Genomic DNA, 12552 nt, shown 5'->3' with positions numbered 1-12552 from the left:
GCACACAAGTGCGGCACAATCTGACTACTTTTGCTAGTTATCAAAAAACTAGCAGGTACACTCGACACTTTTCCGGCCCAGCGTAACGGGTTTTCAATCCGCCACCCTGGAGGCGGCGGATCCCATAGGAATCAATTGGAGTCTGACCATAGCGAAAGTTCATGTTTGCTGCTGCCAGACATCCCATTGATTCCTATGGGAGCTGTCTACATCTAACACCCTAACATGTACCCCGAGTCTAAACACCCCTAATCTGTCCCCCCCCTACACCGCCGCACGTAAATAAATGTATTACCCCCTAAACCGCAGCACCCGGAGCCCACCGCCACTCTAATAAAATGATTAATCCCTAAACCGCCGCTCCTGGAGCCCACTGCAAGCTATAATAAATATGTTAATCCCTAAACCGCCGCTCCCTAACCCCGCCGCAACTATAATATATGTATTAACCCCTAAACCTAAGTCTAACCCTAACCCTAACACCCCCCAACTTAAATATTAATTAAATACAACTAAATAATATTTCTATTATTAACTAAATTAATCATATTTAAAACTAAATACTTACCTATAAAATAAACCCTAATATAGCTACAATATAAATAATAATTATATTGTAGCTATCTTAGGATTTATTTTTATTTTACAGGCAAATTTCAATTTTTTTTAACTAGGTACAATTGCTATTAAATAGTAATTAACTATTTAATAGCTTACCTAGCTAAAATAAAGATAAATTTACCTGTAAAATAAATCCTAACCTAAGTTACAATTACACCTAACACTACACTATACTTTAATAAATTATTTCTATTTAAAACTAAATACTTACCTGTAAAATAAACCCTAAGATAGTTACAATGTAATTAATAATTACATTGCAGCTATTTTAGGAATTATATTTATTTTACAGGTAACTTTGTATTTATTTTAGCTAGTTAAAATAGTTATTAAATAGTTATTAACTATTTAATAACTACCTAGCTAAAAGAAATACAAAATTACCTGTAAAATAAATCCTAACCTAAGTTACAATTAAACCTAACACTACACTATCATTACATTAATTAAATAAACTAAATACAAATAACTACAATTAAATACAATTACATAAACTAACTAAAGTACAAAAAAAAAAAAGCTAAGTTACAAAAAATAAAAAAAATAAGTTACAAACATTTAAAAAAATATTACAACAATTGTAAGCTAATTACACCTAATCTAAGCCCCCTTAAAAAATAACAAAGCCCCCCAAAATAAAAAATTCCCTACCCTATTCTAAATTAAAAAAGTGCAAAGCTCTTTTACCTTACCAGCTCTTAAAAGGGCCTTTTGCAGGGCATGCCCCAAAGAATTCAGCTCTTTTGCCTGTAAAAGAAAAATACAACCCCCCCCCAACATTAAAACCCACCACCCACAAACCCCTAATCTAACCCAAACCCCCCTTAAAAAAGCTAACACTACCCCCCTGAAGATCATCCTACCTTGAGTTGTTTTCAGCCAGCCCACCCACCGATGGAACTGAAGAGGAGATCCGGAGCGGCAGAAGTGATCCTCCAAGGGGCGCTGAAGAAGTCTTCCATCCGATGAAGTCATCATCCAGGCGGCACTGAAGAAGTCTTCCATCCGGGCGATGTCATCTTCCAAGCGGCGCTGAAGAAGTCTTCCATCCGGGCGATATCATCTTCCAAGCGGGGTCTTCCATCTTCTTTCTTCAGGATCCATCTTCATCCCGCCGACGCGGAACATCCTTCTTCCCCGACGGACTACCGACGAATGAAGGCTCCTTTAAGGGACGTCATCCAAGATGGCGTCCCTTCAATTCCGATTGGCTGATAGGATTCTATCAGCCAATCGGAATAAAGGTAGGAAAAATCTGATTGGGTGATTGAATCAGCCAATCAGATTGAGCTCGCATTTTATTGGCTGATCGGAACAGCCAATAGAATGCGAGCTCAATCTAATTGGGTGATTGGATCAGCCAATCAGAATTTTCCTAACTTAATTCCGATCGGAATTCGAGGGACGCTATCTTGGATGACGTCATTTAAAGGAACCTTCATTCGGCGAGTAGGCGTCGGTAGAAGAGGATTTGATCCGCGTCGGCTGGAAGAAGATGGCTCCGGAAGAAAGAAGATTGAAGATGCCGCTTGATAGAAGACTTCAGCCCAGATGATGGACCTCTTCAGCGCCCGCTTGGATCAAGACTTCAGCCCGATGATGGACTTCTTCAGCGCCCGCTTGTATCAAGACTTCAGACCGATGATGGACTTCTTCAGCACCCGCTTGGGCTTGGATGAAGACTTCGGAGGCTCCTCTGGACGGATCGGTGATACCCGGCGTGGTGAAGATAAGGTAGGGAGATCTTCAGGGGCTTAGTGTTAGGTTTATTTAAGGGGGGTTTGGGTTAGATTAGGGGTATGTGGGTAGTGGGTTGTAATGTTGGGAGGGTATTGTATGTTTTTTTTTTTCAGGCAAAAGAGCTGAATTCTTTGGGGCATGCCCCGCAAAAGGCCCTTTTAAGGGCTGGTAAGGTAAAAGAGCTTTTCTATTTGTATTTTAGAATAGGGTAGGGCATTTTTTTATTTTGGGGGACTTTGTTATTTTATTAGGGGGCTTAGAGTAGGTGTAATTAGCTTAAAATTGTTGTAATCTTTTTCTAATGTTTGTAAATTATTTTTTTTATTTTTTGTAACTTAGTTCTTTTTTTATTTTTTGTACTTTAGTTAGTTTATTTAATTGTATTTATTTGTAGGTATTTTATGTAATTAATTTATTGATAGTGTAGTGTTAGGTTTAATTGTAGATAATTGTAGGCAATTTATGTAATTAATTTATTGATAGTGTAGTGTTAGGTTTAATTGTAACTTAGGTTAGGATTTATTTTAACTAGGTAGCTATTAAATAGTTCTTAACTATTTAAAAGCTTTTGTACCTAGTTAAAATAAATACAAAGTTGCCTGTAAAATAAATATTAATCCTAAAATAGCTACAATATAATTATAATTTATATTGTAGCTATATTAGGGTTTATTTTACAGGTAAGTATTTAGCTTTAAATAGGAATAATTTATTTAATAATATTTATTTTATTTCGTTATTTAAAAATTATATTTAACTTAGGGGTGTGTTAGTGTTAGGGTTAGACTTAGCTTTAGGGGTTAATAAATTTATTAGAGTAGCGGCGAGGTCCGGTCGGCAGATTAGGGGTTAATACTTGAAGTTAGGTGTCGGTGATGTTAGGGAGGGCAGATTAGGGGTTAATAATATTTATTATAGGGTTATTGAGGCGGGAGTGAGGCGGATTAGGGGTTAATACATTTATTAGAGTAGCGGTGAGGTCCGGTCGGCAGATTAGGGGTTAATAATTGTAGGTAGATGGCGGCGACGTTGGGGGCGGCAGATTAGGGGGTTAATAAATATAATATAGGTGTCAGTGGTGTTAAGGGCAGCAGATTAGGGGTACATAGGGATAACGTAGGTGGCGGCGGTGTGTGCGGTCGGCAGATTAGGGGTTACATTTTTTTATTAGAGTGGCGGCGATGTGGGGGGGCCTCGGTTTAGGGGTAAATAGGTAATTTATGGGTGATAGTGTACTTTAGAGCAAAGTAGTTAAGAGCTTTATGAACCGGCGTTAGCCCAGAAAGCTCTTAACTCCTGGCTTTTTGCTGCGGCTGGAGTCTTGTCGTTAGATTTCTAACGCTCACTTCAGCCAAGACTCTAAATATCGGCGTTAAAAAGATCCCATTGAAAAGATAGGATACGCAAATGGCGTAGGGGGATCTGCGGTATGGAAAAGTCGCGGCTGGAAAGTGAGCGTTAGACCCTTTCCTGACTGACTCTAAATACCAGCGGTAGCCCAAAACCAGCGTTAGGAGCCCCTAACGCTGGTTTTGACGGCTAACGCCAAACTCTAAATCTAGGCGTAAGTTAGAAAAAATAATAAACTACAGTATCCATAATGAAACCCTCACCATTATACCTAACACTAAACTACATGCCCTATAAAATAAATGAACCAAAATAAAAAAAAAATCCTGTAAGCCCTAACACTAAAATAAATTACAATAGCCCTTAAAATGTCCTTTTGTAGGGCATTGCCCTAAAGTGATCAGCTCTTTTACATTTAAAATTCTTTTTTTTTTAAAAACCTCTACAATACAAATAACTTCCACCCTCTAAAATATCAAAATCTTACTAAAAAAAAAAAATATTTCATAGAAAATAAAAGTTAAAATTAAAAAGCCTATTCTTAAAAATAAAAAACCCACCCCAAAAAAGCCTTAACTAACCCCAAAAGTTATACTCACTATAGGGAATTCTGGCACCTCTTGATCTGATGTTGGGCCCTCTGCATCTTGGTTCCTGGTGCCGGGTGCCCATTTTCATGGTGACGGGGGCAGTCTTCAGTGTCCTCTTCTGCCACCATATCTTCTTTTCTTCAGCTCTCTTCTATGAGCCCTAAACTTCATGCTTTCGCTGCCGCACACTGAAATGTTGGATGTGCGGAACCCCAATATATAGGAGTACCACTTAATTCTGACTAGCTGATCTTCAATCAGTCAATCCATATTGGCTGATTTAAATCAGCCAATAGCAAGAACGTTTTTAAATTTAAATTCTAATTATCCTTTTTTATTGGATGATTAGAATTTAAAGTGAATGTTAACTTGAGCATAGTCGCTCAAGTCATAGGATATAATTTAAAAAATTAATGAGATTTTCATTCATCAAATATGTAGTATATACTTATCTTCTGAGATGTTTTTTACCTTGTAATGTTATAAGGATAAGCGTTGTTTCTGTGCTCGCCATATTCATTGATTGACAGATGACGAATCTGCAATCCACTAATCATTGTCCCCCCCCCCCATATTGATAAATATGGCGGGCAGAGGAATGGAGCTTATCCTTATAGCATTACAAAGTAAAAATCTCAGAAGATAAGAATATACTACACATTTGATGGAAAAAAGTCTCATAATTTTTTTAATTATATCCTATGCTCAAGTTTACATTCACTTTAAATAGGGATTGAATGATTTAAAATCAGAAAATCGGAATTAAGTGGTACCCCTATATATTGGGGTCCCGCGTTTCTGCAATTTGAGTGAGGAGGGCTCATAGAAGAGAGCTGAACAGAAGATGCAGAGCAGAGGCAGAGTTTTGAAGACTCTTCTGCAGTCTCTGCTCTGCATCTTCACATTAGCCCCTGGCACCAGGAGCCAGGATAAAAAGGGCCCGACATAGAAGGAGATTGTGGAGCAGAGGTGGCAGAAGAGGTCACCAAATTCTGCCTCCACCACATCAAAGATGGACCCCTGGCATCAAGAACCAGGACAAGAGGTCCCAACATAGGATCAAGAGGATCTGGATTTCCCAACTGTGAGTACAACTTTTGGGGTTAATTAGGTCTTTTTCGGGTGGGTTTTTTTATTTTTAAGAATTAGATTTTTTTATTTTAACTTTTCTTCTCTAGGATAGTTTTTTTTTTACTTCGATTTTGTTTATTTAGGGGTGGGGAGATACTTGTATTACAGAGGGCTTTTCTTAAAAGGTTTTTAAATGTAAAAGAGCTGATCACTTAGGACAATGCCATACAAAGGATCCTTTTAAGGGCTATTGTCATTTATTTTAGTGTTAGGGTTTAGGATTTAATTTTTGCATTTATTGGGTTTAATGTATTTTAATTAAACCCATTAAATACAAAAAAAAAAAAAAAATTGTATTTAATGGGCATGTAGTTTAGTGTTAGGTATAATGGTGTTTTTTTTATTTTGGATACTGTAGTTTATTTTTATTTTTATTTTATTGTAACTAAGTTTAGAAGGAGGTCAGTTTAAAGGAGGGTTAGTTTAGAGGGGGGTTAGCTGTAAGGTAGAGTATGGTTATATTGTGTTTGGGGTTGTAGCGGTTTATGTTTAATTTATATTTTTTTATTTTTTATTTTCTATATTAGTGGGTTTAGTTTAGAGGGGGGTTAAGGTGTTAGTTAGTTTGCGTTTGGGGTTTGTGGTGGTATAGGGGTTAATCGTTTGGTACTTATGGTCGTATGTGGCAGTATAGGGGTTAATAGTTTAGTAATTGCGGTGAGTATGTGGCGGTATACGTTTTAATAGGATAGATACTTGTGGGGGATATGTGGTGATATAGAGGTAAATAGAATAGTACTTGCGGTGGGTATGTGGCAGAATAGGAGATAATAGGATAGATACTTGTGGTGGATATGTGTCGGTATAGGGTTTTATAGGATAGATACTTGCGGTGGGTACATGATGGTAAAGGGGTTAACAGGATAGTACTTGTGGTAGGTATATTGCGGTTTAGATATTTATTAGTGTAGTTTTAATTTGTGATAGGGGTATACTTCGGTTTAGGAGGTATTAGATTTAGTGGTTAGGCACACATCAGTTATATTCCAGGAATCCTTTACTATACATCGTCAATATGGGTGGAGATGCTGGGTTTTGTTTATAACCTGCATTGCCGACCAATGGCATGTATAGTAAACACCTCTGTGCGGTTTCGCTATGTCGGGAAATTGGAATATTTCGACAGGCTCACTTGACATAGCGGCAGATCCATTGGAATAATTTGCTGCCTCGTAGCACTTTCGGTCATCGGACCTTAGTCTTAAATGGAAGAGCTTGCATACTCACACAATGGAGGGTAGTTATCAACGTGTCAACTTTCCTGCCTTCGCCGGCCCAATACGCCCGCCTAAGCTCGCCTACCTTTGCCGCCGCGGACCTGAAAAAATACGCCTAAGTTATCAAAAAAAGCTGTCAAAAAGCTGAGGGGCGATGAGCAGCGGACTGTGAGAGTTATCACTCATCCGATCTCGCTGCTCTTCGGCTGTTTGATAGCTTTCTTGCTAGCCTGTCACTAAGCACTCACACTAAACTGCACTGTTCTACCCCCTATACCAGCGCCCCCGGAGCCCCCCGCAACTAAATAAAGTTACTAACCCCTAAACCGCCGCTCCTAGACCCTGCCGCAAGTCTTATAAATGTATTAACCCCTAAACCACCGCTCCTAGACCCCGCCGCAAGTCTTATAAATGTATTAAACCCTAAAGCGCCGCTCCCGGACACCGCTGCCACCTACATTATACCTAGTAACCCCTATCCTGCCCCCCTATACCGTCGCCCTCTATAATAAAGTTATTAACCCCTATCCTGCTGATCCCGCACCTCGCTGCAAATAAATAAATAGTTTAACCCCTAAACCGCTGCTCCCTGAACCCGCCGCAACCTATATTAAATTTATTAACCCCTATCCTGCCCCCCCTACACCGTCGCCACCTATAATAAATTTATTAACCCCTATCCTGCCCCCCACTACACCGCCGCCACTGTAATAAAATTATTAACCCCTAAACCTAAGTCTAACACTAACCCTAACACCCCACTAACTTAAATATTAATTAAATAAATCTAAATAATATTTCTATTATTAACTAAGTTAATCCTATTTAAAACTAAATACTTACCTTTAAAATAAACCCTAATATAGCTACAATATAAATAAGAATTATATTGTAGCTATCTTAGGATTTATATTTATTTTACAGGCACCTTTCAATTTATTTTAACTAGGTACAATAGCTATTAAATAGTTATTAACTATTTAATAGCTTACCTAGCTAAAATAAAGAGAAATGTACCTGTAAAATAAAAACTAACCTAAGTTACAATTACACCTAACACTACACTATACTTTAATAAATTATTCCTATTTAAAACTAAATACTTACCTGTAAAATAAACCCTAATATAGCTACAATATAATTAATAATTACATTGTAGCTATCCTAGGATTTATATTTATTTTACAGGTAACTTTGTATTTATTTTAGCTAGTTAGAATAGTTATTAAATAGTTATTAACTATTTAATAACTACCTAGCTAAAAGAAATACAAAATTACCTGTAAAATAAATCCTAACCTAAGTTACAATTAAACCTAACACTACACTATCATTAAATAAATTAAATAAACTACCTACAAATAACTACAATTAAATACAATTACATAAACTAACTAAAGTACAAAAAATAAAAAAAGCTAAGTTACAAAAAATAAAAAAAATAAGTTACAAACATTTAAAAAAATATTACAACAATTTTAAGCTACTTACACCTAATCTAAGCCCCCTAATAAAATAACAAACCCCCCAAAATAAAAAAAATGCCCTACCCTATTCTACATTAAAAAAGTTCAAAGCTCTTTTACCTTACCAGCCCTTAAAAGGGCCTTTTGTGGAGGCATGCCCCAAAGAGTTCAGCTCTTTTGCCTGTAAAAGAAAAATACAACCCCCCCCAACATTAAAACCCACCACCCACATACCCCTAATCTAACCCAAACCCCCCTTAAAATAACCTAACACTAATCCCCTGAAGATCATCCTACCTTGAGTCGTCTTCACTCAGCCGAGCCACCGATGGAACTGAAGAGGACATCCGGACCGGCAGAAATGATAATCCAAGGGGCGCTGAAGAAATCTTCCATCCGATGAAGTGATCCTCCAAGCGGCGCTGAAGAAATCTTCCATCCGGGTGAGGTCATCTTCCAAGAGGCGCTGAAGAAGTCTTCTATCCGGGCGAGGTCATCTTCGAAGTCGGGTCTCTTGAATCTTCATCCCGCCGACGCGGAACATCCTTCTTTCCCGACGGACTACCGACGAATGAAGGCTCCTTTAAGGGACGTCATCCAAGATGGCGTCCCTTCAATTCCGATTGGCTGATAGGATTCTATCAGCCAATCGGAATAAGGGTAGGAAAAATCTGATTGGCTGATGGAATCAGCCAATCAGATTCAAGTTCAATTCAATTGGCTGAGCCAATCAGCCAATCAGATTGAGCTCGCATTCTATTGGCTGTTCCAATCAGCCAATAGAATGCGAGCTCAATCTGATTGGCTGATTGGATCAGCCAATCGGATTGAACTTGAATCTGATTGGCTGATTCCATCAGCCAATCAGATTTTTCCTACCTTAATTCCGATTGGCTGATAGAATCCTATCAGCCAATCGGAATTGAAGGGACGCCATCTTGGATGACGTCCCTTAAAGGAGCCTTCATTCGTTGGTAGTCCGTCAGGAAAGAAGGATGTTCCGCGTCGGCGGGATGAAGATTCAAGACCCGGCTTCGAAGATGACCTCGCCCGGATAGAAGACTTCTTCAGCGCCTCTTGGAAGATGACCCCATCCGGATGGAAGATTTCTTCAGCGCCGCTTGGAGGATCACTTCATCGGATGGAAGATTTCTTCAGCGCCCCTTGGATTATCACTTCTGCCGGTCCAGATGTCCTCTTCAGTTCCATCGGTGGCTCGGCTGAGTGAAGACGACTCAAGGTAGGATGATCTTCAGGGGATTAGTGTTAGGTTATTTTAAGGGGGGGTTTGGGTTAGATTAGGGGTATGTGGGTGGTGGGTTTTAATGTTGGGGGGGGTTGTATTTTTCTTTTACAGGCAAAAGAGCTGAACTCTTTGGGGCATACCCCCACAAAAGGCCCTTTTAAGGGCTGGTAAGGTAAATGAGCTTTGAACTTTTTTAATGTAGAATAGGGTAGGGCATTTTTTTATTTTGGGGGGGTTTGTTATTTTATTAGGGGGCTTAGATTAGGTGTAAGTAGCTTAACATTGTTGTAATATTTTTTTAAATGTTTGTAACTTATTTTTTTTTATTTTTTGTAACTTAGCTTTTTTATTTTTTGTACTTTAGTTAGTTTATGTAATTGTATTTAATTGTAGTAATTTGTAGGTAGTTTATTTAATTTATTTAATGATAGTGTAGTGTTAGGTTTAATTGTAACTTAGGTTAGGATTTATTTTACAGGTAATTTTGTATTTCTTTTAGCTAGGTAGTTATTAAATAGTTAATAACTATTTTATAACTATTCTAACTAGCTAAAATAAATACAAAGTTACCTGTAAAATAAATATAAATCCTAAGATAGCTACAATGTAATTATTAATTACATTGTAGCTATCTTAGTGTTTATTTTACAGGTACGTATTTAGTTTTAAATAGGAATAATTTATTAAAGTATAGTGTAGTGTTAGGTGTAATTGTAACTTAGGTTAGTTTTTATTTTACAGGTACATTTCTCTTTATTTTAGCTAGGTAAGCTATTAAATAGTTAATAACTATTTAATAGCTATTGTACCTAGTTAAAATAAATTGAAATTTACCTGTAAAATAAAAATAAATCCTAAAATAGCTACAATATAATTATTATTTATATTGTAGCTATATTAGGGTTTATTTTACAGGTAAGTATTTAGTTTTAAATAGGATTAATTTAGTTAATAATAGAAATATTATTTAGATGTTAGGTTTAGAGGTTAATAATTTTATTACAGTGGCGGCAGTGTAGTGGGGGGCAGGATAGGGGTTAATAAATTTATTATAGGTGGCGACGGTGTAGGGGGGGCAGGATAGGGGTTAATAAATTTATTTTAGGTGGCGACAGTGTAGGGGGGGCAGGATAGGGGTTAATAAATTTATTATAGGTGGTGACGGTGTAGGGGGGGCAGGATAGGGGTTAATAAATTTATTATAGGTGGCGACGGTGTAGGGGGGGCAGGATAGGGGTTAATAAATTTATTATAGGTGGCGACGGTGTAGGGGGGGCAGGATAGGGGTTAAAAAATTTAATATAGGTTGCGGCAGGGTCAGGGAGCGGCGGTTTAGGGGTTAATAGGTATAGAGTAGCTTGGGGTGGGCTCCGGGAGTGGCGGTTTAGGGGTTAATACACTTATTATAGTTGCGGCAGGGTCAGGGAGCGGCGGTTTAGGGGTTAATAGGTCTAGAGTAGCTTGCGGTGGGCTCCGGGAGCGGCGGTTTAGGGGGTAATAACTTTATTTAGTTGCGGCGGTGTAGGGGGGCAGATTAGTGGTGTTTAGACTCGGGATACATGTTAGGGTGTTAGGTGTAGACAGCTCCCATAGAAATCAATGGGATGTCTGGCAGCAGCGAACTTGTACTTTCGCTATGGTCAGACTCCCATTGATTCCTATGGGATCCGCCGCCTCCAGGGCTGGCGGTTTGAAAACCAGGTACGCTGGGCCGAAAAATTGCCGAGCGTATCTGCTAGTTTTTTGATAACTAGCAAAAGTAGTGAGATTGTGCCGCACTTGTGTGCGGAACATCTGGAGTGACGTAAGAATCGATCTGTGTCGGTCGGAGTCCGGCGGATCGAAGTTTACGTCACAAAATTCTACTTTTGCCGGTCTGAAGCCTTTGATAACTAAGGCGAATCAGCCTCGCCACAAATACGCTGCGGAATTCCAGCGTATTTGAGGTTGACGGCTTGATAACTACCCCCCTAAGTACATAGTCTTTAAAGGGTAAATTACACAACACACACACACACAATATTAATGGTACAGGCACACATATACCAAAGGAACAGAGCTTTAAAGGAACAGCTAACACCATGCACAGTCTTTAAAGAACAGGCACACAGTCTGATTAGTTCACCCAAGCACAAAGAGCCTTAAAAGACTGTGCGAGTGTATGGTGATTTGTTCATGCATTTTGTGAGTGTATGTGGCTACCTGTCCCTTTAAGTCTACGAATCCCTTTAAGGCTTTATGCATTGTATGTGCCTGTTCCTTTAAGACTTTGAAGGTTGTAAGTGCATACTGTTATCTATCTCTGCGGTATGAGTTGTTCCAAAAAAAGACTGTGTGAGTTTTGTCTGTGTGCCTGTTCATTTAAGACTTTGGAAACGTGTACAGTTGTGAGTGTGCTCTTACTGTGACCTACTTCTTTAAGACTGTGGGGCCTATCTATCAAGCTCCATACAGAGCTTGAGGGCCCGTGTTTCTGGTGAGCCTGCAGGCTCGCCAGAAACACCAGTTATGAAGCAGCGGTCTAAAGACCGCTGCTCGGTAACCTAGTCCGCCTGCTCTGATGAGGCGGACAGGAATCACCGGAATTCAACCCGATCAAGTAAGATAGGGTTGATTGACACCTCCCTACTGACGGCCGATTGGCCGCGAGTCTGCAGGGGGCGGCGTTGCACTAGCAGCTCACAAGAGCTGCTGGTGCAATGCTGAATATGGAGAGCGTATTGCTCTTCGCATTCAGCGATGTCTGTCGGACCTGATCCACACTGTCTGATCAGGTCCGACAGACATTTCATAAATAGGTCTCTGTGTGTGTGTAGGTCTCTGTGTGTGTGTGATGGGAGTTGTCATTTTAAAGGTTTGTGGGGTGTGTGTGCCCGTCCCTTAAGACTGTGTGTACACGCTCTGAGTCATACATGCATTTTGTATGTGGTTGCCTGTCACTTTAAGATGAGCATCCCTTTAAGGCTGTGTGCTCTATGTGTGTGCCTGTCCATTTAAGACTGTGAGAATTTGGTGAGTTGTCCATTCAAGACTGTGTGCGCAGTCCATGAATTGGACTTTGTGTGCATTAGGTTGGTGCCTGTTTCTTTAAGACTTTGAGAATGTGCAAGGTTGTGAGTATGTGGATATTGTGATGTGTCACTTTAAGACTGTGTTTGTGGTGTGAGATCTCCATATAAAGGCTGTGTGTA

This window comes from Bombina bombina, chromosome 8 (assembly GCF_027579735.1).
Source record: "Bombina bombina isolate aBomBom1 chromosome 8, aBomBom1.pri, whole genome shotgun sequence".
NCBI lineage: Eukaryota > Metazoa > Chordata > Amphibia > Anura > Bombinatoridae > Bombina > Bombina bombina.
Note: the sequence above shows the minus strand (reverse complement) of the source record.